General features: G+C 38.8%; 1 protein-coding gene across 2 annotated transcripts in view; it reads left to right on the top strand.

The window, feature by feature from the left end:
- The window catches only part of npffr2a (neuropeptide FF receptor 2a), a 214,176-nt gene that overhangs the window by 92,441 nt on the left and 96,121 nt on the right, over positions 1–25,614 (top strand). Inside the window, exon 4 of one of the 2 annotated variants that reach the window (XM_061980412.1) lies at positions 1,458–1,527. The exons of the other annotated variant lie outside the window; for it this stretch is intronic. The gene's annotated coding sequence lies outside the window, so the exon portion shown is untranslated. The remainder of the gene's footprint in view (positions 1–1,457; positions 1,528–25,614) is intronic. 2 annotated transcript variants of the gene reach the window in all.

Here is a 25,614-nt window from a genome sequence, read left to right on the forward strand (position 1 = left end):
GGACAGCCTTTTTTTTATGACGGGAGGACAACATGGTGACAAGAACTAAATCATCCAGACTAGAGATAAATTGTATTATTATGTTTATCTTACCTAAAAATAAATATATTTATTAATTTATAAAAAAAAAAAAAAAAACTAAATACATTTTTACTATATTTTGCTAAAAACATCAAAATTAATTGTATTTTTATTTTGTATTTTTTCTGACGCCTTATTACATCCAGCCATAGAATTATACATTAAAATAAACATATATGAAATAATTCATTTTAAATTATCATAATAATTCATTTAAAATGACCATATTTAATTATTAAAATAATTGCTTGTTTATCAACAACTTTAGCATTTTATTCATTACATTTTGAAGCTCTCAGAAGCCAAGTTATGTTATATTCCTTAAGATTTATTCATGCAAGTTTGAAGTATCAATTATCTAAACACAGTTTTGTTTGCTTATTTTCAGGATGTAGATATATATATGTATATATATATATATATATATATATATATATATATATATATATATATATATATATATATATATATATATATATATATATATATGTCTTAATAAGGTTATCCAAAAAATAGTGCTCGATACCGTAGTAGAGCGCAATATATGTATGTGTGGGAAAAAAAAAAGAAAAAAGAAAAAAAAAAGAAATAGATGAAATAGTCTTGTTTTTTTTTTTCCCCACACATACATATATATATATATATATATATATATATATATATATATATATATATATATATATATATATATATATATATGTATGAAATACTTGACTTGGTGAATTCTAGCTGTCAATATACACCTCCCCTCTTAACCACGCCCCCGCCCACAACCATGCCCCAGTCCCACCCCCGACCACGCCCCCCACCCCCACCTCCCGAAATCGGAGGTCTCAAGGTTGGCAAGTATGACTAAATTAGCTCGGTGCATGTCTATAATTGCTCATCTTAAAAAAACAACAACTATTTAATTACCTTAAATGATGTAACGCTGATGCATCACTTATTCTGTAAACGTGTGTGTGTTCATACAGTACAGATGCATGCATGCATGGACTTTGCACATGTACCAGCTGTGCCCTGCCTCATCGTCATCATTCCCGCGTGTGCTTGTGTGCGCACATTCCATCGACACGCCAGCGGCCGCGGCAGGCGAGGGTATCACTCTCACCCCCGCCACCACAGACCACATTAGCCTGCTCGGCCCACCCCCCGCCCCTCCCGTCCGACGTCACGGCCCTTAAAAAAGGGGCGCTCGCCGCTCTCAGCCCGCCACTTGCGCTCCAAGCAGCTGGCTGAGTGCGTCTTCAGCCTGGGAAGATGCGCCGCACTCCATGCAGGCGCACCGAGCCGGACTGCTTTACACAAATAATGCATGCTGCTTCTTCTTCTTTTTTTCTTACAACTCCCCTTCTTTTGCTTCTTGTCCAATGCAGAGACGGGCGGACACTTTTTTCTCCCCCCACGGTTTGCAAATCTGCAGTGAAGCTCTAAATGTCACAATAGGTAAGTTCTGGCATCATTTTGCAGTAATCAAAGAGAGCAAATATTGCATTCTTAACCATGCCAATGATGCTGTAACGTTCTCATGGTGTGAGTCAGGTGCGTGTCTCCTTCACGTCATCGCTCACTTCATGTCCACCCCGATGCACTCATTTGTGCACACAGGGCTCTTTGTGCACGTCCACAGTCCTGTCATGCACACTCATCCTCTCAAGTTTTTTTTTTTAAAGCAAAGCCAAAAATTCCTCACCTTATTGCCCCTAACGTGTTACACATTGAAGAGGATTTTGTTTAAAACATTTTTTACATTTAGCTGCCTTTTTTTTGTTTTCTTGTTCAAGTTCAACTAATGAAACATAATTGGAGATGTATGCAGCGGTGCGAATAATTGCAGTAGCCATCAAGAGGCTATGGGAGGAAAAGGGGACAGCGACGTAATTCAAGCATAAAATATAGAAATATAGTTCTCAATCTATGTATTTATTTACATATATTTTTTTCTGTATTTATTCATTTTTATTTTTTCCAGTTTTTGTCTATTTATGATTTGTTTATTTAAATGTTTCCCTTTTCTAAACCATCATATTCTCAATTATTTTCTCTCCTTTTTAAAACATATTACTTATTAATTTATATTTTTTCCTATTTTTGTCTTTATGATTTGTTTATTTAAATGTTTCCCTTTTCTAAACCATCTATTCTCAATTATTTTCTCTCCTTTTTAGAACATATTACTTATTAATTTATATTTTTTCCTATTTTTGTCCATTTATGATTTGTTTATTTAAATGTTTACCTTTTCTAAACATCTATTCTCAATTATTTTCTCTTCTTTTTAGAAAATATTACTTATTAATTTATATTTTTTCCTATTTTTGTCTTTATGATTTGTTTATTTAAATGTTTCCCTTTTCTAAACCATCTATTCTCAATTATTTTCTCTCCTTTTTAGAACATATTACTAATTAATTTATATTTTTTCCTATTTTTGTCTATTTATGATTTGTTTATTTAAATGTTTCCCTTTCCTAAACCATCTATTCTCAATTATTTTCTCTCATTTTTAGAACATATTACTTATTCATTTATATTTTTTCCTATTTTTGTCTATTTATGATTTGTTTATTTAAATGTTTCCCTTTTCCAAACCATCTATTCTCAATTATTTTCTCTCCTTTGTAGAAAATATTACTTATTAATTTATATTTTTTCCTATTTTTGTCTATTTATGATTTGTTTATTTAAATGTTTGCCTTTTCTAAACCATATATTTATTATTTTCTCTCCTTTTTAGAACATATTACTTATTCATTTATATTTTTTCCTATTTTTGTCTATTTATGATTTGTTTATTTAAATGTTTCCCTTTTCCAAACCATCTATTCTCAATTATTTTCTCTCCTTTTTAGAAGTGAACAAACTATAATTGCTAAGCATTAGATTAAATATGCATAATAATAATAATAATAATAATAATAATAATAATAACAATAATAATAATAATAATAATAATAACAAAAATGAGAAGTGGAGCTTTTCTTCGACTCTCAGGGGATGAGTGTGACGTGTGCAAAAAAAAATTAGAAGGAAATGTATGACTTGTGAGTCTAGCTGTTGCTGCTTGCACACCAGTGGGAAACAGATACGCAAAGATTTGGTGGAAATTCATATCCTACAGTATCGGTTGATTTCTAGGGATATGACAATACACTAATGCCTAAGTGTCAAAGTCAAGGCCCGCGGGCCAGATGCGGCCCGCGAATGAATTATTGTGTGAACGCTCCAAAGCATTCACACATATGCTTTTCTACACCAAAATTAATCTATTTATTCTTCTACTTATTCTTTTTCTCCTCCAGATTTTGGCGCGCTCTACCTTCCACTTTTTTCACCCGATTCAAACCGTCCCAACTTCAAACTGTTCAGCCTATTCAGGAATCGCGGGCTTTCCCTTGACAAATTCCAAAAATTCCCAAATTTCCCAGAATTCCAGGTTTTCCGGGACATTTTTCAAACTTCTATCATTTCCACATTTTTCAACCGATTCAAACCATTCCACCTTCAACACATTCCACCATCCTGGATATTCAAACTATTGTTTTTTCAAGTTAAAAAAATTCCAGGATTTTCCAGAATTCCTGGTTTTCCTTAGCCCCATTTCCACCCTTTTTGCTGGTGACTACTACTCCCACATTTTTCAACCCAATTTAACCGTTCCACCGTCTAAACATTCTTTTTAATCAGGACAAAAAAAAAGTTGTTTTGTGAACTGGAAAAATTCCTGGTTTTCCCAAAATTTTAGGAATTTCGTAATACCATTTCTCAATTCAACATGTTTCTACTTCAACATTTCTCGTCCGATTTGAACAATTCCAACACCAACCATTTCAACTCATTCGGACCATTCAAGTTTTTTTTATCATTTTCAAACAAAATTCCCACTTTTCCTGAAATTCACAATTTTTTGGGAAATTCCCAATGAAATCAATGGGACATTCTTCAAAGTTCCACAACTCCCACATTTTTCATCTGATTGAAACTGTTCCAACTTCAAAATATTCAGACTGTTTGGGAATTGTGTGCGGGCAGCACGGCGGTAGAGGGGTTAGTGCGTCTGCCTCACAATACGAAGGTCCTGGGTTCGATCCTGCGCTCGGATCTTTCTGTGTGGAGTTTGCATGTTCTCCCCGTGACTGCGTGGGTTCCCTCCGGGTACTCCGGCTTCCTCCCACCTCCAAAGACATGCACCTGGGGATAGGTTGATTGGAAACACTAAATGGGCCCTAGTGTGTGAATGTGAGTGTGAATGTTGTCTGTCTATCTGTGTTGGCCCTGCGATGAGGTGGCGACTTGTCCAGGGTGTACCCCGCCTTCCGCCCGAATGCAGATGATATAGGCTTCAGCACCCCCCGCGACCCTGAAAGGGACAAGCGATAGAAAATGGATGGATGGATGGAATTCTGTGCTCTACTTCAACAATTCTAAAAAAAATCCAGGATTTCAGTTCAACTTCAGCATTGGAGCATTCACATGCAATTCTTTCAGGAATTGCCTCATCTCGACTACGGATTATATTTGATTAATTATTAATCCGCTGGCAAAAGTTCCGGAGTAAATTAATACCGCAACAAGACTGATTCAGGCGCTCCGTGGAATGAACATGACAGTTTGGTCTTTGTTAGTTGTTTTCCTGTATTCTGTATCATTTACTGCCCTGGTGCCTTTATTTTGGTTCTACTTCCTGTTGAACGCCTTGTTTTGCTGTACCTTCACTTGCTGTTTAGTTAATCAATTCTATTTAGGTTCACCTGTTGCTCCTTGCCAGGCCTGAATTGTTGCCTTTTTTCAGTGAGTAGGAGTTACTTTTCTGCCGTTTTAATGCCTCGCGCTAGCCCAGGGATGTCAAAGTCGAGGCCCGCGGGCCAGATCCGGACCGCGAATGAATTATCTATGGCACCCGGGATGATATTTGATTAGTATTAGAACCGGCCTGCTGCTGTTTTGCACGCACCAATACTCAATCAGTGTTGGCCCTAGGAATTTTCAAAACGGGGTCCCGGGGACCCCATCAAGTCATAAAAATGGGGTCCCACGGTACATTTTTGGGGTCGCACCTTTTTGTAAGCGTTTTGAAAACAAATAATAAATGTATGCATTATCCTGTTATATCTCACGTTTTATATGTTGTCATAAATGTTACGTAATTCATAAAAAAATAATAATACAAAAGAAAACAAATGTTTATACATATGTAAATTTATTCAGTTATAAACATTCATTCACTTTCTTCTTTCCTTTATGGATCTAAACTTTACCGCTGCCGGTATTTTTTTCTATATTTTAATTGTAATATTTGCAGAATGTATTTGTTCTATTTTTGGCCAAGGTAAGACAAAGAAAACAATCTGAAGTTCTCTTTATTTTTTAATTTTAATGCCATGATTTTAACAGTGTGGCTCGCATGTGCACAGATTTTCCTCCATGCGGCCCCTGAGCTAAAATGTGTTGTTTGCTGTGGAAATTATCCAATAAAAAACTAAAATAAAAATACAATATTGGCAGATCTATAATAGCTTACAATGTGTCTTTATGACAGTGTGTCGACACTTTAGTATTCATATGATACACAAGCCTGCAGCTAGGTGGCAGCAAGGCGCAAACTAATCAACAAGCTATCCAGCAGTGAGTGCAGTCAGGGGAGGCAGGTGAGGCGGGGCCTCACGTGCCATCATGGAAAGAAAAAAAATGTAAAAAGAAAAAAAAAAAATTACATTTTTATATGTATCCAGTGATTATACTATACAGTTACTTTCCATTTAACTTCACCAGTTTTAGATTATTTTTATTCAAAATCGCTGAATTTTTCACATTTGCCGTTCAAATACTGAGAAGGGACTTGCGGTGAGTCAGCAGCCAGTTGTGCCTCACCATGGATTGCGCAATGACTCGGCTAACTGCTGGCCTGCTGTGCAGTGAGACCGTATTGCTATATGAATTATATTATACATTTCCATAGTTTAGTTAGCTGAGGTATATAATGTACAGTGTATTTTGTCAACAACTGTATGTGTGTAACGTATTTCTTGTGCTGAGCAATCATAAAACGGCTGCGAAGATGCACTGGGTGAGGCTCGCAGTAATCCCGCCTCCTGGTGGTAGAGGGCGGTAGTCATCCCAGGGATCATTCTTGCGACTACTCGGCTGCAGAATAAGATAACAAGCAGCAACAGTTAGCTATCGTTTATTTATTTCCTCTCGCCTGGACTTTTAACATGGAGGATTACATATCTAAAATAAAACAGTTTTCTAAACTGGACTTTCAATCGAAGCAGGAGGTAATAATTAAAGGACGATCTCCATCGAGACAGAGAGACTTTTAAAACTGAAGAATGACAAGGAAGACTTCTATAAACAAGTTATCGATGCTTTTGTTCAGAAGGAGCGGCGCATGGACTTCATTTATAAGTAAAGGTAAGACCATAATAAGGTTTTTTTAATTAAATGTGCTTTTTTGTGTGCTACAGTTTATGTGTAAAGTTGTGAGAAAGAGCAAGCGGCTGCTGTTGATATAACAAAGTTGCTTTTGGTCTGGTTTGTACTGCAGAAAATGACCAGTTTTGCTAGATATAATTTTTTTTACTAATGTTTTGGTGATGTGTTTATGGCCGACAATAAAGAGTTTTGCTCAGTAAAGTGATGGATGGAATTCATGTCCTCAAAGCGTCTCGACAGACGTTACAATATTTGAACAATGATGACGAAAACTGTTTTCTCTGTTGTGTCCGTGTCGTGTCGAAAATTGTTATGCGCTTATTTTTTTGTTTGATTTTGTGCATGGCATACATTTGCCGTGCGAAGAGGACGCTTGAGCAGTGCGCAATTGCACAGGCGCACACTTTAGAGGGAACATTGGCTGCGGCCTCTTTCTGTCTCGCTGTGGATTCTCTGCATGGAGTGAGAAGAGAAACTAATATCCTGAAATATCAACTCAATAACAGAAACTTGTCTTTAGTTTTGTTGGTTTTAATGCAGATGTGTGGTAACATCTTGACACTTCCAATGTGTCCTTTTAATGAGTAGCTTCCCAAACTATGCTTTGTAGTGTTCAATAGCTTATACACTACTGCCATCTAGTGTCCCAAATCTGCAACTACCTATTTTATGTAATCATTTTATTACCTTTGCAGCGCTCATCCTACCTAGCTAACAGACACTCGCTCCACTGATAAATAGCACCCTTGGTAAGTTGGAAATTGCAGGCTTAAATAAGTCATACAAAATATCAATAATTATATGAAAAACGTATATTGTGATAAGGTTTTCAGCCATATCGCCCAGCCCTATTATAAATTGTGTTGTATAATTAACAGTGTTAGGAAAAAGTACTCTAAAAAAGTAATTAATTACAATTCTTAACGGAATTGTTCTTTCATAATTACCAGGGAAAGTAAAAGTGTATTCCTTTTTTTTAATTTTACTTTCACATATCTGGTGTATGCAGTTGAGAGACGGTTCATGAGAGAGGAGTGCGTGAGCGTTGGCCTTTGAAAGACCGTGCTTGTTGCCAAGCGAAGCTGGCTGTTTCAGCTCAGCATTGGCAGTCTGCGGACTGGAAGGAGATTGTTGATTGCATCCAAGGTTTCTCATTGGGTTGAGTTTTTTTTTCTTGCCCGGATGTGGGATCAGAGCCGAGGATGTCGTAATGGTTTTGTGCAGCTCGTTGAGGCATTTGTTATTAATGGCTATATAAATAACATTGAATTGATTGATTGATGTGTGGGACTCTAAATGTTGCGCACAAAAAAAATCTGATTTTGAAGAAGTGTATGGTGACTATTCGCCATTTTATGCATACTTGCCAACCTTGAGATCTCCGATTCTGGGAGGTGGGGGGGCGTGGTTGATACTTGAATTTCAGTGTTCATTTACTTACACATATACACACACATAACACTCATCTACTCATTGTTGAGTTAAGGGTTGAATTGTTCATCCTTGTTCTTTCTTTTTTTTTTTTTCTTTCTTTTTAGTTTATTTCGAACATGAACACACTTACATCATAATACATCACACAATTTCATATCATTTCATTTTACATCATGCCCGAAAAGGAGTAGGAAGAAGCAAAGCTTATTTAATCCTACCCCTTTCCCACTTCAAGCGTTTACAAATATATAGAATAATTTACTGACCTTTTTATATAATAAAATAACATCTATGAATTAGTATACAACAGTTTTGTAATATGTAATTAATTAATTAATTCAGTCATTATTAACATACTGAGATGAAGAATATCTTATTTTCAATAAGGTTGAAAGTATTTCTCATAATTCTTCTTCTTTGTACTCTGTAAGCACTATTATTTTGAACAACCTCTTAAACTGGATCATATCAGTACAATTTTTAACTTCTTTACTTAATCCATTCCATAATTTAATTCCACATACTGATATGCTAAAAGTTCTAAGTGTTGTACGTGCATATAAATGTTTTAAATTATTTTTTCCTCTAAGGTTATATTTCTGCTCTTTAGTTGAGAAGAATTGTTGTACATTCTTTGGTAGCAGGTTATAGTTTGCTTTGTACATCATTTTAGCTGTTTGCAATTTTACCAAATCACCAAACTTTAATATTTCTGACTTAATAAATAAAGGGTTTGTGTGTTCTCTATATCCAACATTATGTATTATTCTAACTGATCTTTTTTGTAACACGGTTAGCGAATGTAGCGCACATTTGTAGTTATTTCCCCATATTTCTGCACAATAACTCAGATATGGTAACACTAGCGAGCAGTAGAGAATATGCAGTGATTTTTGGCCCAGGACATATTTTGCTTTATTCATTATTGAAATGTTTTTTGCCACCTTATGTTGTATGTTTTGTATATGAGATGTTCTATTCTATGTCACTATTTTTCTAACCATGCTGAACACCCTCTCTGATGATGCATTCTGCTTCGTCTCCTTGTTGTGTGCGCAGTTGTGCACTGCACTCTCTAAAAGCTGTAGATGTTATTGTCATATATGCATGCTCAGTAGATGGCAGTATTGTCCTGTTTAAGAGTGTCACAACATTGCTGTTTACGGCAGACGAACTGCTTTACTGTAGACGAAAACGTGACTGCTGTTGTTGTGTGTTGTTGCCGCGCTGGGAGGACGTTAATGAAACTGCCTAACAATAAACCCACGTAAGAAACCAAGAACTCGCCCTCGATCATTCTACAGTTATAACGTGATTGGGCAGGCACGCTGTTTATATTGTGGGAAAGCGGACGTGAAAACAGGCTGTCGACACGTCACTCAGGTCCGCCTGAATTCCGGGAGATTTTCGGGAGAAAATTTGTCCCGGGAGGTTTTCGGGAGAGGCGCTGAATTTCGGGAGTCTCCCGGAAAATCCGGGAGGGTTGGCAAGTATGATTTTATGTCACTTTTAAGCAAAAAAACAACCGCAATGTTTGCACGTGGCATAGTGAACATAGCACTGGTGTTTCTTCATGACAATGATGAAATGGTGGATCGTATGTGGTAACCCAAACCCTTTTCCCACATTTTAGCTTTCACAAAAAAAGAAAAAAATAATTTTGGGTACGCAAAACCCTGGTGTGACATCCCGTAAAGTCAGGCCTTCAAAGTAAAAGCCACTAAAATAACATGGTTGTACCACATTAGGCTGAAAGCATTGTCTTTCCCCTCATTGTGTTTCCCTTATTTCCCCTATTTTCCAGGAAATGCCACTTCATTTGGCAGCTATCTTGTGGGTTTTCTATTTCATTTTGGCTGCCGACGAAGGCTTTGCAACATCTGTTCTACAGCATGAAGAGCTCTCGCCACTAAAACCCGTGTCATGGTAATGTGCAATCAGTGGGTGGAAAGTGCAAGAGCGGCAATTTAAAAGGAATTCACTCAGTACTAACTGGCTGCTTTGATTGGAGACTAATTTGTGAGTGCTTCTTTTTGTTTTCGATCACTTTCACACTAAAACCTGGTAGTCTAACCCAAGTGTTTTTCAACCTTTTTTGAGCCGAGGCACATTTTTTTTCATTGAAAAAATCCAAAGGCACACCACCAGCAGAAATCATTAAAATATGAAACTCGATATTGACAATAAAAAGTCGTCGGATATGACTTTAAAGCATAACTAAGCATGCAACACTATAGCTCTTGTCTCAAAGTAGGTGTACTGTCACCACCTGTCACATCACACCCTGACTTATTTGGACTTTTTTTCTGTTTTCCTGTGTGTAGTGTTTTAGTTCTTGTCTCGCGCTCCTATTTTGGTGGCTTTTCCTGTTTTGTTGGTATTTTCCTGCAGCAGTTTCATGTCTTCCTTTGAGCGGTATTCCCCGCACCTGCTTTGTTTTAGCAATCAAGACTATTTCAGTTGTTTTTATCCTTCTTTGTGGGGACATTGTTGATTGTCATGACATGTTCGGATATACTTTGTGGACGCCGTCTTTGCTCCACAGTAAGTCTTTGCTGTCGTCCAGCATTCTGTTTTTGTTTACTTTGTAGCCAGTTCAGTTTTAGTTTCGTTCTGCATAGCCTTCCCTAAGCTTCAATGCCTTTTTTTAGGGGAACTCACCTTTTGTTTGTTTTTCAGTTTAAGCATTAGATACCTTTTTACCTGCACACTGCCTCCCGCTGTCGTCTGCATATAGTGATCACAATTAGCTATCTGCTGCCACCTACTGATATGGAAGAGTATTACACGGTTACTCTGCCGACACTCAACAACAACACATCATTTGCAGACTATAATTACTGGTTTGCAAAAAAGATTTTTTACCCCAAATAGGTGAAATTAGATCATCTCCCACGGCACACCAGACTGTATCTCACGGCACATTTTTGTAATAGTCAGATAATATAAAATACTAATTTAAAATGTTTATCGTGATCAATAATCGTTTTTCGGAAGAAAAAAAATTGTTACATAATAACTCCGTTAATAATTAAAGTTTAAGTACCAATGGTTGTCACACACACACTAGATGTGGCGAAATTATTCTCTGGGGTAATCTGATTATTTACCTTCATGTACGTTACAACGCCGTTACCGAAACGTTTGATGTAATGTGGCGCGCTAACTTGTGATGCGGACAAGACAGCTTTAGAATTCCAGAAAGTAGCGCTCCACTGGTGCAAGAGCCAGCCATGAACACACACACACACACACCGCCATATACTTGTAATTGTTACCTTCTTAAGACCTCCGAAAAATGCCTACCTCTTTAGGACCACCCTTTCTCGATATATAAAGATTTATATTTACAACATTATATAAATCTTAAAAAATATTATTAATATTATACATTAATAATGTATAAGTACTACGCAAATATAAAAAAGGTAAGATTTTAGTAATTTATTTTTAATTTTTTGTTTGTAATTGGTTTTTAATCTTCATTATTAACTTCAAGTTATTACAGTATGCCTCTATATACATATTTGTTTTGTTTTTTTAAATTAATTTTGGCAAAAGGGGGCGCATTTAAATTTGTTACACACAGTGTTGGGACTAACGCGTTACTTTGTAACGCGTTACTGTAACGCCGTTAGTTTCGGCGGTAACTAGTAATCTAACGCGTTATTTTTTATATTCAGTAACTCAGTAACCGTTACTACATGATGCGTTACTGCGTTATTTTACGTTATTTTTTTATGTAGTATCAGCTAGAAACAGAAGATCTGAGTGTGTTTTATTGCAGCGCTGCGGTGTTTTCCTTGTGTGTCACAAGGAAAAGAAGTGGCGTGCAGAGAAGAGGCTTTGTGTGGGTGGGGGCGGAGGGGCGGGGAGCTCCCAGACCGTAGTTGAGGGGCGCAGGGGAGATGTTCCTCCAGGGCCTATGTACTTCGGGGCTAACAACCTTCACTTTACCCGGAAGTGGGTCTTTACAGCTGAGGGTGAATGACGAGGCCGGCGGTTTGTTGCAACTTTGTGACTTTATTGGACGCAGCCATCCACCAAGCTAAAGCACCTGCACACACTCACTGTCGCCGGTCCCTCACCTTTCTCGCCCGATCACTCACTGACGTCACTCACCTCACATGCTGTCATATCTTAAAGGGCCACACACACACACACACACACACACACACCCACATACGCTACTCTCATAACAACTATCAAGACATCATGGTGAAGCCAGAAGTCGAGTTTCTTAACATGGAGACATTCTCAGTACTTTTCTTTTGTCGAGCACAAAGAAAATAGCATTTTAGTTAAATGTAAGTTGTGTCTTGGATCAAAGATCCTATCTACTTAAAGTTAAAGTTAAAAGTGCCATTATGTTGCAGCTATTTAAAATAGTTTTGTCAATTTGTTCTGGCCTGAAATAAATTGGCCCTTTGAAACATATCTTTGTCTTTGTGTGTTGTATGTAGACCACATTGCTTAGCAGAGTTCAGTGATGCAAATGCATGCCAAGTTGATCAACAGATTGTATTATTCTCCAGTGCAATAACAGTGCTGAAATGAAGGCTAAAAGGGCATTAATGGGAGCCTTAAAAAAAAAAAAAAGGAAAAAAAAAAGAAGTAACTAAATAGTTACTTTTCACAGTAACGCATTACTTTTTGGTGTAAGTAACTGAGTTAGTAACTGAGTTACTTGTGAAATAAAGTAACTAGTAACTGTAACTAGTTACTGGTTTTCAGTAACTAACCCAACACTGGTTACACACGCTTGTTATTTCATATGTTGACCAGACGGAGAGCACTTTTCAAATTGACACAGTCTATTTGAAAAGTCCCTCCTTTTTGGGACCACCCTCATTTTGGTAGATTTCACCACCAGGGATGCATATGAGATTTATATTATTTGTATTTTGTCATGTGCTTAAAGCCGATGACAAAGGAGTCACGGACCACATATGGCACCTGTGCCGCACTTTGGGCAACCCAGCTGTAGAAGCTAACTGTTAATGGCCACTATAGTCTTAGTACTGTAGTGTATTTGTTCATCCTATGGTCACATAGGCACCGGAAGTTGTAAAATCAGCTGTTCACCTGGCAGGTTTTTCCGGGGATAAATATGGAAGTCCTTCTTTTGCTGCTGTCTTGTTTTATCATATATTGCTGCCTTTGCACCTGTCAATGTTTACCCTTATATACACATTAAATCAACAAAAAATCCTGACTTTGGAGCAATGTTCACAGACTCTAGTATTTGTCTCTCTATTAGATGCAATGGTTTTCCGTATTGGGACCATGATTTTGGTTTTAACTTGTTCACACCTCCTCATATGGAAAAAAACTTTTCCTTGTTGATGTCTCAAAGAAGGGTAGAAATACAAGAACACACACACACACACACACACACACACACACACACACACACACACACACACACACACACACACACACACACACACACACACACACACACACACACACACACACACACACAAACACATACACATTCTTGTATTTGTTACCTTCTCGAGACCTCCAAAAAATGCCTACCTCTTTAGGACCACCCTTTCTAGATACATAAAGATTTGTATTTACAACAATAATAATATATACATACTATGCAAATATAAAAAAGGTAAGCTTTTAGTTAATTTTGTTGTTGTTGAATTTTTTGTTTCTAATTAGTTTTTAATCTTCATTATTTACTTCAAGTTATTACAGTATGCCTCTATATACATATTTATTTTATTTTTTTTAAATTAATTTTGGCCAAAGAGGGTGCGCATTTAAATTTCTTACACACACTTGTTATTACATATGTTGGCCAGAGGGGGAGCACTAAAAATGTTTACACACACTTGTTATTTCATATGTTTACCAGAGGGGGAGCACTAAAAATGTTTATACACACTTGTTATTTCATATGTTTACCAGAGGGGGAGCACTTTTAAAACCGACACACAGTCAATTTGAAAAATCCCTCCTTTTTGAGACCACCCTCATTTTGATAGAGTTCACCACCAGGGGTGCAAATGAGACATTCTCTATTAGATGCAATGGTTTTCCGTATTGGGACCATGATATTTTTTTCCTATCTTGTTCACCGGTCCTCATATGGAAGGTACTTTTCCTTGTTGATGTCTCAAGAAGGGTAGAAATACAAGAACAGACACACACGCGCGTTACTACCGCATTTCTGGCAACCGCAGCCAATTGACCGTAAATTGTGCAAATTATTATTTTTTTACAGTGCGCCCTCGCTGACGTCACGCTTTACATGGCAACAGGCACCGTCTTTCAAACGCCAAAGTGCACGCACTCCTCTCTCATGAAACGTCTCTCAACTGCATACACCAGATATTGTATATGAAAGTAAAATAATTAAAAGTAACACACTTCTCCTTTTCCGAGTAATTAATTACGTCCATTAAAGAACAATTGTGTTAGTAATTCAATAACTTTTTTGGGAAAGTGTCAGGTTCAAACACTGATGACATCTATTAAACAGACGAGAAGCAAGGAATCATGCAGAGACAGAGTTCAATTTGGCTCAATGAGGAGACACGTGTTTTGGGCTGTATTCTAGTTACAGATCCAAACTACGTTCTAAAAGTCCAGCCCGCGTGCTTCCTCTATTTATTTGGGAGGTCCCTGGTTACATCACTGTAGCTGTCGCTGAGGGAATCTCGACAACTCCAGTTAGACACAATATATGACTATACAAGAAATGCAAATGTGTTGACGCTGGTGATATCGCCTCGTCTCTGCTTTGTCTGCGTCCCGGTACACGATGTTCGGCCTTGGCAGTCAGCAGGCCGAGTCTGGACACAACACTGATACGAGACAGCTGGCTTGCAATCTTTTGGATTGCCAGCTTTGCACAGACAAAGAAAAATACCACTTGTTGCGTTTGGACCAGTTGTTCCTCCCAGGGAATCCAAGTTTCTGGTCGCTCGCTCCCAAGCTCTTTACGACACTTAAAGCTGAGTAAAAGAACCACCAGAGACAGAATAGGTATTTTGTATATATTTGCAAAGCTTTGTAAATATACCGAGACCAGTCCAGCATAGAACATTCAATCGCGCCGCTAAGATGGTCTGCCCCCCTCCAATGAAAAACCCTCTCCTCTATCAAGTCTCTCTCCCTCCCACCCTCGCAGTCTTGTCCCTCCAGCCCAAACACATGCCCATTGTCCTCCGCACCTGGACATAAGAATAGATAAGAGGAATGAGTATCTCTCTTTCTTACATTCCACACTCAAGGTTAGCACACAGACAACCAAAAGACCACAATTGGAAGAAAAACACTAGCTGTTTTGTAATATGATTATGAAATTAAAGAAGTAACACTTAAATACGGATATATGTAAATATCTGCCTCCGACACACTTCAGCACAATTAATAATAACTATAGCAATGGCCCTTAAGCATAAGAGTTGTGTGATAATATATACATAATTATTCTAACAGAAAGTAAAAAGTAACTGTAAATAATGACTTTTTTGAGTATTTGTTCCGTTAGTAACAAAATACAATTTAAAATAATAAAACAAAGCACTCATTCTGTCGTTTCCCTGCTTTGCATCAAAGCTAGGTTAGCGGTTAGCATGACTTCTTGTCAACCTTTAGCTATTCCTCGTCACCCAGTGGTAGCTTGTAAGAAGAAATGTACTGATAAAAAAAGAAAAGGTGCATTAATTGCCGCCATCATTCGTAACCTAAAAGAGCAGCTCCGCATCGTGTATGGACATACTTTAGCCACGCCAGCTCGCCGTACTGTTCGCCAAAGGACCGAAAACAAACATGTTGCCAACAGTAAAAAGACTCGTCGACTAAAACAATTGCCTGATTTTAAAGGTTTATTACCTCGACTAATCACGGCAGAATTGTACTCTTCAATAATGGAAGTTGTTATTGTTTATTTTCAATAATAGTGACAGAGAACATGTCGGCTTCATTTTAATTGGAAAGCAATTTGTGGAGCCGCTGAAGTGTACATGACCACGCTGAGGGGCAAATGATGGCCTCTGTGGGGCGTCTCTCAGTAATTATAGTGGCTGTTGGCGTTCTATTGATGGGCACAAACATGCTGCAGCCACGGGCGCTTTTGTCTAAGAGGAAATTCATGAATTAGCGGCGAGCCGGTGATTGAATCTTCTTTGCTGTGATGCGCCCCTGTGCAATCATCGATGGAAAGTCATGCAAACCAGTGTCCTGTAAGAGGACAGTCAATGCCAATCAGCAACATGGCGTGCACGATCCACTGTAGCATGACAGGATTGATGGTCGTCCTCGTTCTTCTTGAAGCTACCAGAAGAGTCTGTGCTGAATAATTGATTGATTGATTGAGACTTTTATTAGTAGATTGTACAGTACAGTACATAGTCCTTACATTTGACCACTAAATGGTTTGATTGATTGATGGAACCTTTTATTAGTAGATTGCACAGTGAAGTACATATTCCGAACAATTGACCACTAAATGGTAACACCCGAATAAGTTTTTCAACTTGTTTAAGTTGGGGATTGATTCATGATACAGATATATACTATTTTCATAGTACAGTCATCACACAACAATGAATTATTTGCATTAATTACAATCCGGGGCGTGGGATATGGGGGGGGGGGGGGTTAGGATTGGTTGGTATCAACACTTTAGTCATCAACAATTGCATCATCAGAGAAATGGACATTGGAACAGTGTAGGACTGACTTGGTAGGATATGTACAGCAGGTACTGGACACAGAGAGAGAGATCAGAAAGTATAAGAAAAAGTGTCTACATTTGATTGTTTACATTTGATTATTATCCGAAGAGGTATGATGTGGAAGGGAGGGTGTTAGTTTAGGGTTGAAGTTGCCTGGAGGTGTTGTTTTAGTGCGGTTTTGAAGGAGGATAGAGATGCCCTTTCTTTTACACCTGTTGGGAGCGCATTCCACATTGATGTGGCATAGAAGGAGAATGAGTTAAGACCTTTGTTAGATCGGAATCTGGGTTGAACGTGTTTAGTGGAGCTCCCTCTGGTGTTATGGTTATGGCGGTCATTTACGTTAAGGAAGTAGTTTGACATGTACTTCGGTATCAGGGAGGTGTAGAGGATTTTATAGACTAGGCTCAGTGCAAGTTGTTTTACTCTGCCCTCCACCCTGAGCCAGCCCACTTTGGAGAAGTGGGTTGGAGTGAGGTGTGATCTGGGGTGGAGGTCTAAAAGTAACCCGATGAGCTTGTTCTGGGGTGTTTGGAGTCTAGATTTGAGGGTTTTGAGGTGCTAGGGTACCAGGAGGTGCATGCGTAATCAAAAAAGGGTTGAACGAGAGTTCCCGCCAGAATCTTCATGGTGCTTTTGTTGACCAGAGAGGAGATTCTATAGAGAAATCTCGTTCGTTGGTTGACCTTTTTGATTACCTTGGTTGCCATTTTATCACAGGAAAGATTAGCCTCTCGAATAGAACCTAGGTAGGTGACCTCATCCTTCCTGGTGATAACAATGTCACCCACTTTTATAGCGAAGTCATTGACTTTCTTAAGGTTGATGTGGGACCTAAATAGGATGGATTCCGTTTTACCCAAGTGTATGGATAGCTTGTTGTCAGCGAGCCAGGTGCAATTTCTACAGAGTTCAGCACTGAGGATTTTCTCCACCTGGGACTTGTCCTTGTCGGATACCAGCAGGGCCGAGTCATCCGCAAACAAAAACAATTCACAGTCGCATGCTGATGACATATCGTTTATGTATATTAGGAACAGTAAAGGCCTAATATACTGCCTTGGGGGACTCCACAGCTTACTGAGAGGGGGGGACACGATGCCGTTCACCTCTACCACCTGTTTCCTCCCCTCCAAGTAGGATTGCATCCAGCTCAATGAGGTTTTATCAAATCCGATTGCTTTAAGCTTATCTAACAGTATAATAATAATAATAATAATAAAAACTGTGATTTATATAGCGCTTTTCTAAGCACCCAAAGTCGCTTTACATGTAGAACCCATCATTCATTCACACCTGGTGGTGGTAAGCTACTTTCATAGCCACAGCTGCCCTGGGGTAGACTGACGGAAGCGTGGCTGCAATTTGCGCCAACGGCCCCTCCGACCACCACCTATCATTCATCATTCAATTCAACGGTGTGAGTGGCACCGGGGGCAAAGGGTGAAGTGTCCCGCCCAAGGACACAACGGCAGCGATTTTTGGATGGTAAGAGGCGGTGAGCGAACCTGCAACCCTCAGGTTTCTGGCACGGTTGCTCTACCCACTACGCCATGCCGCCCCATATATATATAGCGTGGTTAACGGTGTCAAAGGCCTTCTGAAGGTCCAGCATGACCATGCCGCGGTATTTGCCCGCGTCCACCTCATGTTTGATGTGGGCGGTCAGATAGAGAAGGCATGTGTCAGTAGAGTGGTTAGAACTGAAGCCGGATTGGAATTTGTACATGAGTTTTAGTGGCAAGGTAACTATCGACCTGTTCATAAACTATTTTCTCCATTACTTTCGAAATGGAACTGAGAATAGAAACAGGTCGGTAGTTGCCAGGTTCTAATTTGCTTCCTTTTTTAAAAAGGGGAGTTACTCTTGCTATTTTGAAATCTCTTGGTACTTGGCATACTTGCCAACCCTCCCGAATTTTCCGGGAGACTCCCGAAATTCAGCGCCTCTCCCGAAAACCTCCCGGGACAAATATTCTCCCGAAAATCTCCCGATTTTCTGCCGGAGCTGGAAGCCACGCCCCCTCCAGCTCCATGCGGACCTGAGTGAGACAGCCTTTTTTCATGACAGGAGGATAACAGGGTGACATGAACTAAATCATCCAGACTAGAGATAAATTGTATTATTATGTTTATCTTACCTATAAATAAATATATTTACTAGTTAAAAAAAAAAACTAAATACATTTTTACTATATTTTGCTAAAAACATCAAAATTAATTGTATTTTTATTTTTTCGTGACTCCTTATTACATCCAGCCATAGAATTATACATTAAAATAAACATATTTGAAATAATTGATTTTAAATTATCATAATAATTCATTTAAAATGACCATATTTAATTATTAAAATAATTGCTTGTTTATCAACAACTTTAGCATTTTATTCATTACATTTTGAAACTCTCAGAAGCCAAGTTATGTTATATTCCTTAAGATTTATTTATGCAAGTTTGAAGTATCAATTATCTAAACACATTTTGTTTGCATATTTTCAGGATGTAGATATATATATATATGAAATACTTGACTTGGTGAATTCTAGCTGTCAATATACTCCTCCCCTCTTAACCCCGCCCCCAACCACGCCCCCACCCCCACCTCCCGAAATCGGAGGTCTCAAGGTTGGCAAGTATGGTACTTGGCCTTGTGTAATCGATAGGTTTATTATGTGCGTGATGATTGGGGCAATGGTGGTGGCAGAGTCCCTGAGGAATCTGGAGGGGATATTATCAAGGCCGGTGGCCTTGTTTGGGTGGAGCGCGCTCAATTTTTTAAACACCTCGTCAGCTGAGACCGTTTCTAATTTGAAATCGTTGTTGGATACTCCTAGCTTTCTGCAGAAGGCTTTAATGTGTTCTACAACACCCAAATAAGTTTTTCAACTTGTTTAAGTCGGGGTCCACGTTAATCAATTCATGGTAAATTCATGGCTTTGGGTTTTATCAGCAACCAAATATCTAAATCAGGGGTCCCCAAACTTTTGGCCCCGGGGGGCCGCATTGGGTTAAAAAAATGTGGTCGGGGGTCGGTCTATGTCAGACCTGGGCAAAGTACGTTCCGCGGGCCACATGCGGCCCATTAAGATTTTCAATACTGCCCGCAGGACGTTCTACATAATAGTTTTAGATCTTTAACATCAAAACATTATGATTGATTGAGACTTTTATTAGTAGATTGTACAGTACAGTACATATTCCGTACAATTGACCATTATTGGTAACACCCGAATACGTTTTTCAACTTGTTTAAAGGCCTACTGAAATGCGATTTTCTTATTCAAACGGGGATAGGAGGTCCATTCTATGTGTTATACTTGATCATTTCGTGATATTGCCATATTTTTGCTGAAAGGATTTAGTAGCGATAAAGTTCGCAACTTTTGGTCGCTGATAAAAAAGCCTTGCCTGTACCGGAAGTAGCAGACGAGTAGCGTGACGTCACAGGTTGTGGAGCTCCTCACATCTGCACATTGTTTACAATCATGGCCACCTGCAGCGAGAGCGATTCGGACCGAGAAAGCGACGATTTCCCCATTAATTTGAGCGAGGATGAAAGATTCGTGGATGAGGAAAGTGAGAGTGAAGGACTAGAGGGCAGTGGGAGCGATTCAGATAGGGAAGATGCTGTGAGAGGCGGGTGGGACCTGATATTCAGCTGGGAATGACTAAAACAGTAAATAAACACAAAACATATATATACTCTATTAGCCACAACACAACCAGGCTTATATTTAATATGCCACAAATTAATCCCGCATAACAAACACCTCCCCCCTCCCGTTCATATAACCCGCCAATACAACTCAAACACCTGCACAACACACTCAATCCCACAGCCCAAAGTACCGTTCACCTCCCCAAAGTTCATACAGCACATATATTTCCCCAAAGTTACGTACGTGACTTACGTGCACATAGCGGCACGCACGTACAGGCAAGCGATAAAATGTTTGGAAGCCGCAGCTGCATGTGTACTCACTGTACCGCGTCTGCACATCCAACTCAAAGTCCTCCTGGTAAGAGTCTCTGTTGTCCCAGTTCTCCACAGGCCAATGGTAAAGCTTGACTGTCATCTTTCGGGAATGTAAACAATGAAACACCGGCTGTGTTTGTGTTGCTGCAGTCGGCCGCAATACACCGCTTCCCACCTACAGCTTTCTTCTTTGCTGTCTCCATTGTTCATTGAACAAATTGCAAAAGATTCACCAACACAGATGTCCAGAATACTGTGGAATTTTGCGATGAAAACAGACGACTTAATAGCTGGCCACCATGCTGTCCCAAAATGTCCTCTACAATCCGTGACGTCACGCGCAGGCATCATCATACCGAAACGTTTTCAGCAGGATATTTCGGCGCAAAATTTAAAATTACACTTTACTAAGCTAACTCGGCCGTTTTGGCATGTGTTGCAATGTTAAGATTTCCATCCATCCATCCATCCATTTTCTACCGCTTATTCCCTTTGGGGTCGCGGGGGGCGCTGGAGCCTATCTCAGCTACAATATACAATATAAACTATCAGACTGCGTGGTCGATAGTAGTGGGTTTCAGTAGGCCTTTAAGTCAGGGTCCACGTTAATCAATTCATGGTAAATGTGCAGTGTTCTTTTTAAATTACCGAAAGTATTGAACTATAGAAAGTATTTCAATGGTCGAAATCTGCGCTTTTGGGTGTTATACCAGTTATTACGGTAATCTACGTCACAGCAGCTCAGACCAGGAACAAAGCAGAGTGGGCGGGGTTTGTTTTCAGAGCAGCCAGCCCGAAACGCGTGTGTCAGAAACGGATGCGGAAGCAGATTTTTACAACAAATTTCTGCATAAAAGTGATAATATATTATATTGTAGGTGTTTATTACCCTTTGCATTCATATTTTGCTGTTTGTTATATTTTTGTTGTGTTTTGCTGGTCAGAGAAGTAAAAGAGGAGCGATGTTCATATAATGTTAATATTCAGTGTTTTATTGTTCATAGTTAATATTGTAAATCCGATTTTCTGTATTTTAATGTGCATTTTGGGTGTCCCATTCAGTAAAAAACTGTAAAGTTCTATTTCATTTTTTTGAAGTGGTCTGTCATAACGTTTTTTAGAATTCTATTGACTTTTGGTGTTAGTGTACCGGACAAAAGGGACCCAAACACACATACTGTACAGCAGATTTTTACAGCTAACCTCTGCAAACACTTCTTTACAAATTCCCCATCAATGAACGCCTTTCCACAGCTTGCAAATAGTTTAGCTACCTTGAAGCTGGCCCCAACAGATGACAGGTTTGCCTGTGTTTGGCGTTGCATTTTACTCTGCTGTGCAGCAAATTCACGGTTTAGCATAACCAGCTTTTCTCCTGTCACTTCGTCACTAAGTTGCGTTGCTGCTGTGGCTCGCGCTACGACGAAATGTGTGTGCGCTGTTGGAACTAAGCACTGCTCTTGGCGTGTTACGATAGGCAATGCAGGTTAAAAAGCGCGACTCTGTGTGCTTCTTTGCCACTCTAGTCGTTTAGAGTCAAAGTGAGTATGGGCAACGCAACGAGCAACTTCCTGTCAGTGAAGGGCAAGCTTCTTGGAAAATGTAGTAAGGTAAAATACAAGTTACTCTTATAAAGAGTAGCAAGCTGAGCTACAAGCTATATACAAACCCCGTTTCCATATGAGTTGGGAAATTGTGTTAGATGTAAATATAAACGGAATACAATGATTTGCAAATCCTTTTCAACCCATATTCAATTGAATGCACTACAAAGACAAGATATTTGATGTTCAAACTCATAAACTTTTTTTTTTTTTGTAAATAATAATTAACTTAGAATTTCATGGCTGCAACACGTGCCAAAGTAGTTGGGAAAAGGCATGTTCACCACTGTGTTACATGGCTTTTCCTTTTAACAACACTCAGTAAACGTTTGGGAACTGAGGAGACACATTTTTTAAGCTTCTCAGGAGGAATTCTTTCCCATTCTTGCTTGATGTACAGCTTAAGTTGTTCAACAGTCCGGGGGTCTCTGTTGTGGTATTTTAGGCTTCATAATGCGCCACACATTTTCAATGGGAGACAGGTCTGGACTACAGGCAGGACAGTCTAGTACCCGCACTCTTTTACTATGAAGCCACGTTGATGTAACACGTGGCTTGGCATTGTCTTGCTGAAATAAGCAGGGGCGTCCATGGTAACGTTGCTTGGATGGCAACATATGGTGCTCCAAAACCTGTATGTACCTTTCAGCATTAATGGCGCCTTCACAGATGTGTAAGTTACCCATGTCTTGGGCACTAATAAACCCCCATACCATCACAGATGCTGGCTTTTCAACTTTGCGCCTATAACAATCCGGATGGTTCTTTTCCTCTTTGGTCCGGAGGACATGACGTCCACAGTTTCCAAAAACAATTTGATATGTGGACTCGTCAGACCACAGAACACTTTTCCACTTTGTATCAGTCCATCTTAGATGAGCTCAGGCCCAGCGAAGCCGACAGCGTTTCTGGGTGTTGTTGATAAACGGTTTCCGCCTTGCATAGGAGAGTTTTAACTTGCACTTACAGATGTAGCGACCAACTGTAGTTACTGACAGTGGGTTTCTGAAGTGTTCCTGAGCCCATGTGGTGATATCCTTTACACACTGATGTCGCTTGTTGGTGCAGTACAGCCTGAGGGATCGAAGGTCACGGGCTTAGCTGCTTATGTGCAGTGATTTCTCCAGATTCTCTGAACCCTTTGATGATATTACGGACCGTAGATGGTGAAATCCCTAAATTCTTTGCAATAGCTGGTTGAGAAAGGTTGTTCTTAAACTGTTCAACAATTTGCTCACGCATTTGTTGACAAAGTGGTGATCCTCGCCCCATCCTTGTTTGTGAATGACTGAGCATTTCATGGAATCTACTTTTATACCCAATCATGGCACCCACCTGTTCCCAATAAGCCTGTTCACCTGTGGGATGTTCCAAATAAGTGTTTGATGAGCATTCCTCAACTTTATCAGTATTTATTGCCACCTTTCCCAACTTCTTCGTCACGTGTTGCTGGCATCAAATTCTAAAGTTAATGATTATTTGCAAAAAAAATGTTTATCAGTTTGAACATCAAATATGTTGTCTTTGTAGCATATTCAACTGAATATGGGTTGAAAATTATTTGCAAATCATTGTATTCCGTTTATATTTACATCTTACACAATTTTCCAACTCATATGAAAACGGGGTTTGTATATATATATATATATATATATATATATATATATATATATATATATATATATATATATATATATATATATATATATATATATATATATATATATATATGACCCCCAGTATGACATGCATTAAGCTACAGACCCCCATTTAACAGCATTTATATCTATGGTCCCACATGTATAATATCAATGTCATGTAACTCAGAGTGTACAAATGGACCCAATAAGGGTCCATTACTAGTAACTATCTGTCATTTGGGTGGGGAGACACCCTACCTTATGTGTCAAAGTCAAGGCCCACAGGCCAGATCCGGCCCGCGAATGAATGATCTATGGCCCCCGGGATGATATTTGATTAGTATTAGAACCGGCCCGCAGGCAACAGGCGCCTGCTGCTGTTTTGCACGCACCAATACTCCATCAGTGTTGGCGCTAGGAATTTTCAAAACGGGGTCTCAGGGACCCCATCAAGTCATAAAAATGGGGTCCCACAGTAAATGTTTGGGGTCCCACTTTTTTGTAAGCGTTTTGAAAACAAATGATAAATGTATGCGTTTTCCTGTTATATCTCACATTCTATATTGTGTTTTGGAAATTTTTTGTCATAAACGTTACTTGATTCAGTAAAAAAAAATAACACAAAAAAAACTAAATTTTTATGCATACGTAAATTTATTCATCTAAACATTTATTGATCTAAACTTTACCGCTGCCGGTATTTATTTTCTATTTTTTTATAGAATTATTTTTAGAATGTTTGTTCTATTTTTGGCCAAAGTGAGACAAAGAAAACAATCTGAAGTTGTCTTTATTTTAATAGTCCTGCCCGCGTGTGCACACATTTTCCTGAGCTAAAATGAGTTTGACACCCTTGCCCTACAACTACCTCTAGGGGTCCCGCACCCCACTGTATGTATTTATTTTAGTCTGCCTTTTCTTTGGCCCACCCCTATAGTTGTATTCATATTCTCTACTTACAGTAAAAAAAACAAAAAAACAGCATCAATCTATATCTTGACAAAAAAACAATGACTTGTGTGTTGTTTGGGAACAGTTCTTAATGGTTATGTGCAGTAAAACATTTCATGAACTCAACTCACCTTAATGTTCCTCAATTTGTGTTCCACGTCTTCGATAAAGAGAGCGGTTATGATTTTGGTTTATGGAAATTGTCACCCTAAACCAAATCCTACAAACAATTGGAGCGAATGAAAACCGGGGTAATGTACCGTATTTTTCGGATTATATATCGCTCCAGAGTATAAATCGCACCGGCCAAAAATGCATAATAAATAAAGAAAAAAACATATATAAGTCGCACTAGAGTATAAGTCGCATTTTTTGGGGAAATTTATTTGATAAAATCCAACACCAAGAATAGACATTTGAAAGGCAATTTAAAATAAATAAAGAATAGTGAACAACAGGCTGAATAAGTGTACGTTATATGAGGCATAAATAACCAAGTGAGAACGTGCCTGGTATGTTAACGTAACATATTATGGTAAGAGTCATTCAAATAACTATAACATATAGAACATGCTATACCAGTGGTTCTTAAAGGGGAACATTATCACCAGACCTATGTAAGCGTCAATATATACCTTGATGTTGCAGAAAAAAGACCATATATTTTTTTAACCGATTTCCGAACTCTAAATGGTTGAATTTTGGCAAAATAAACGCCTTTCTAATATTCGCTCTCGGAGCGACGACGTCACAATATGACGTCGCATCGGGAAGCAATCTGCCATTTTC

Source organism: Nerophis lumbriciformis, linkage group LG20 (assembly GCF_033978685.3).
Source record: "Nerophis lumbriciformis linkage group LG20, RoL_Nlum_v2.1, whole genome shotgun sequence".
In the NCBI taxonomy this organism is placed as follows: Eukaryota; Metazoa; Chordata; class Actinopteri; order Syngnathiformes; family Syngnathidae; genus Nerophis; species Nerophis lumbriciformis.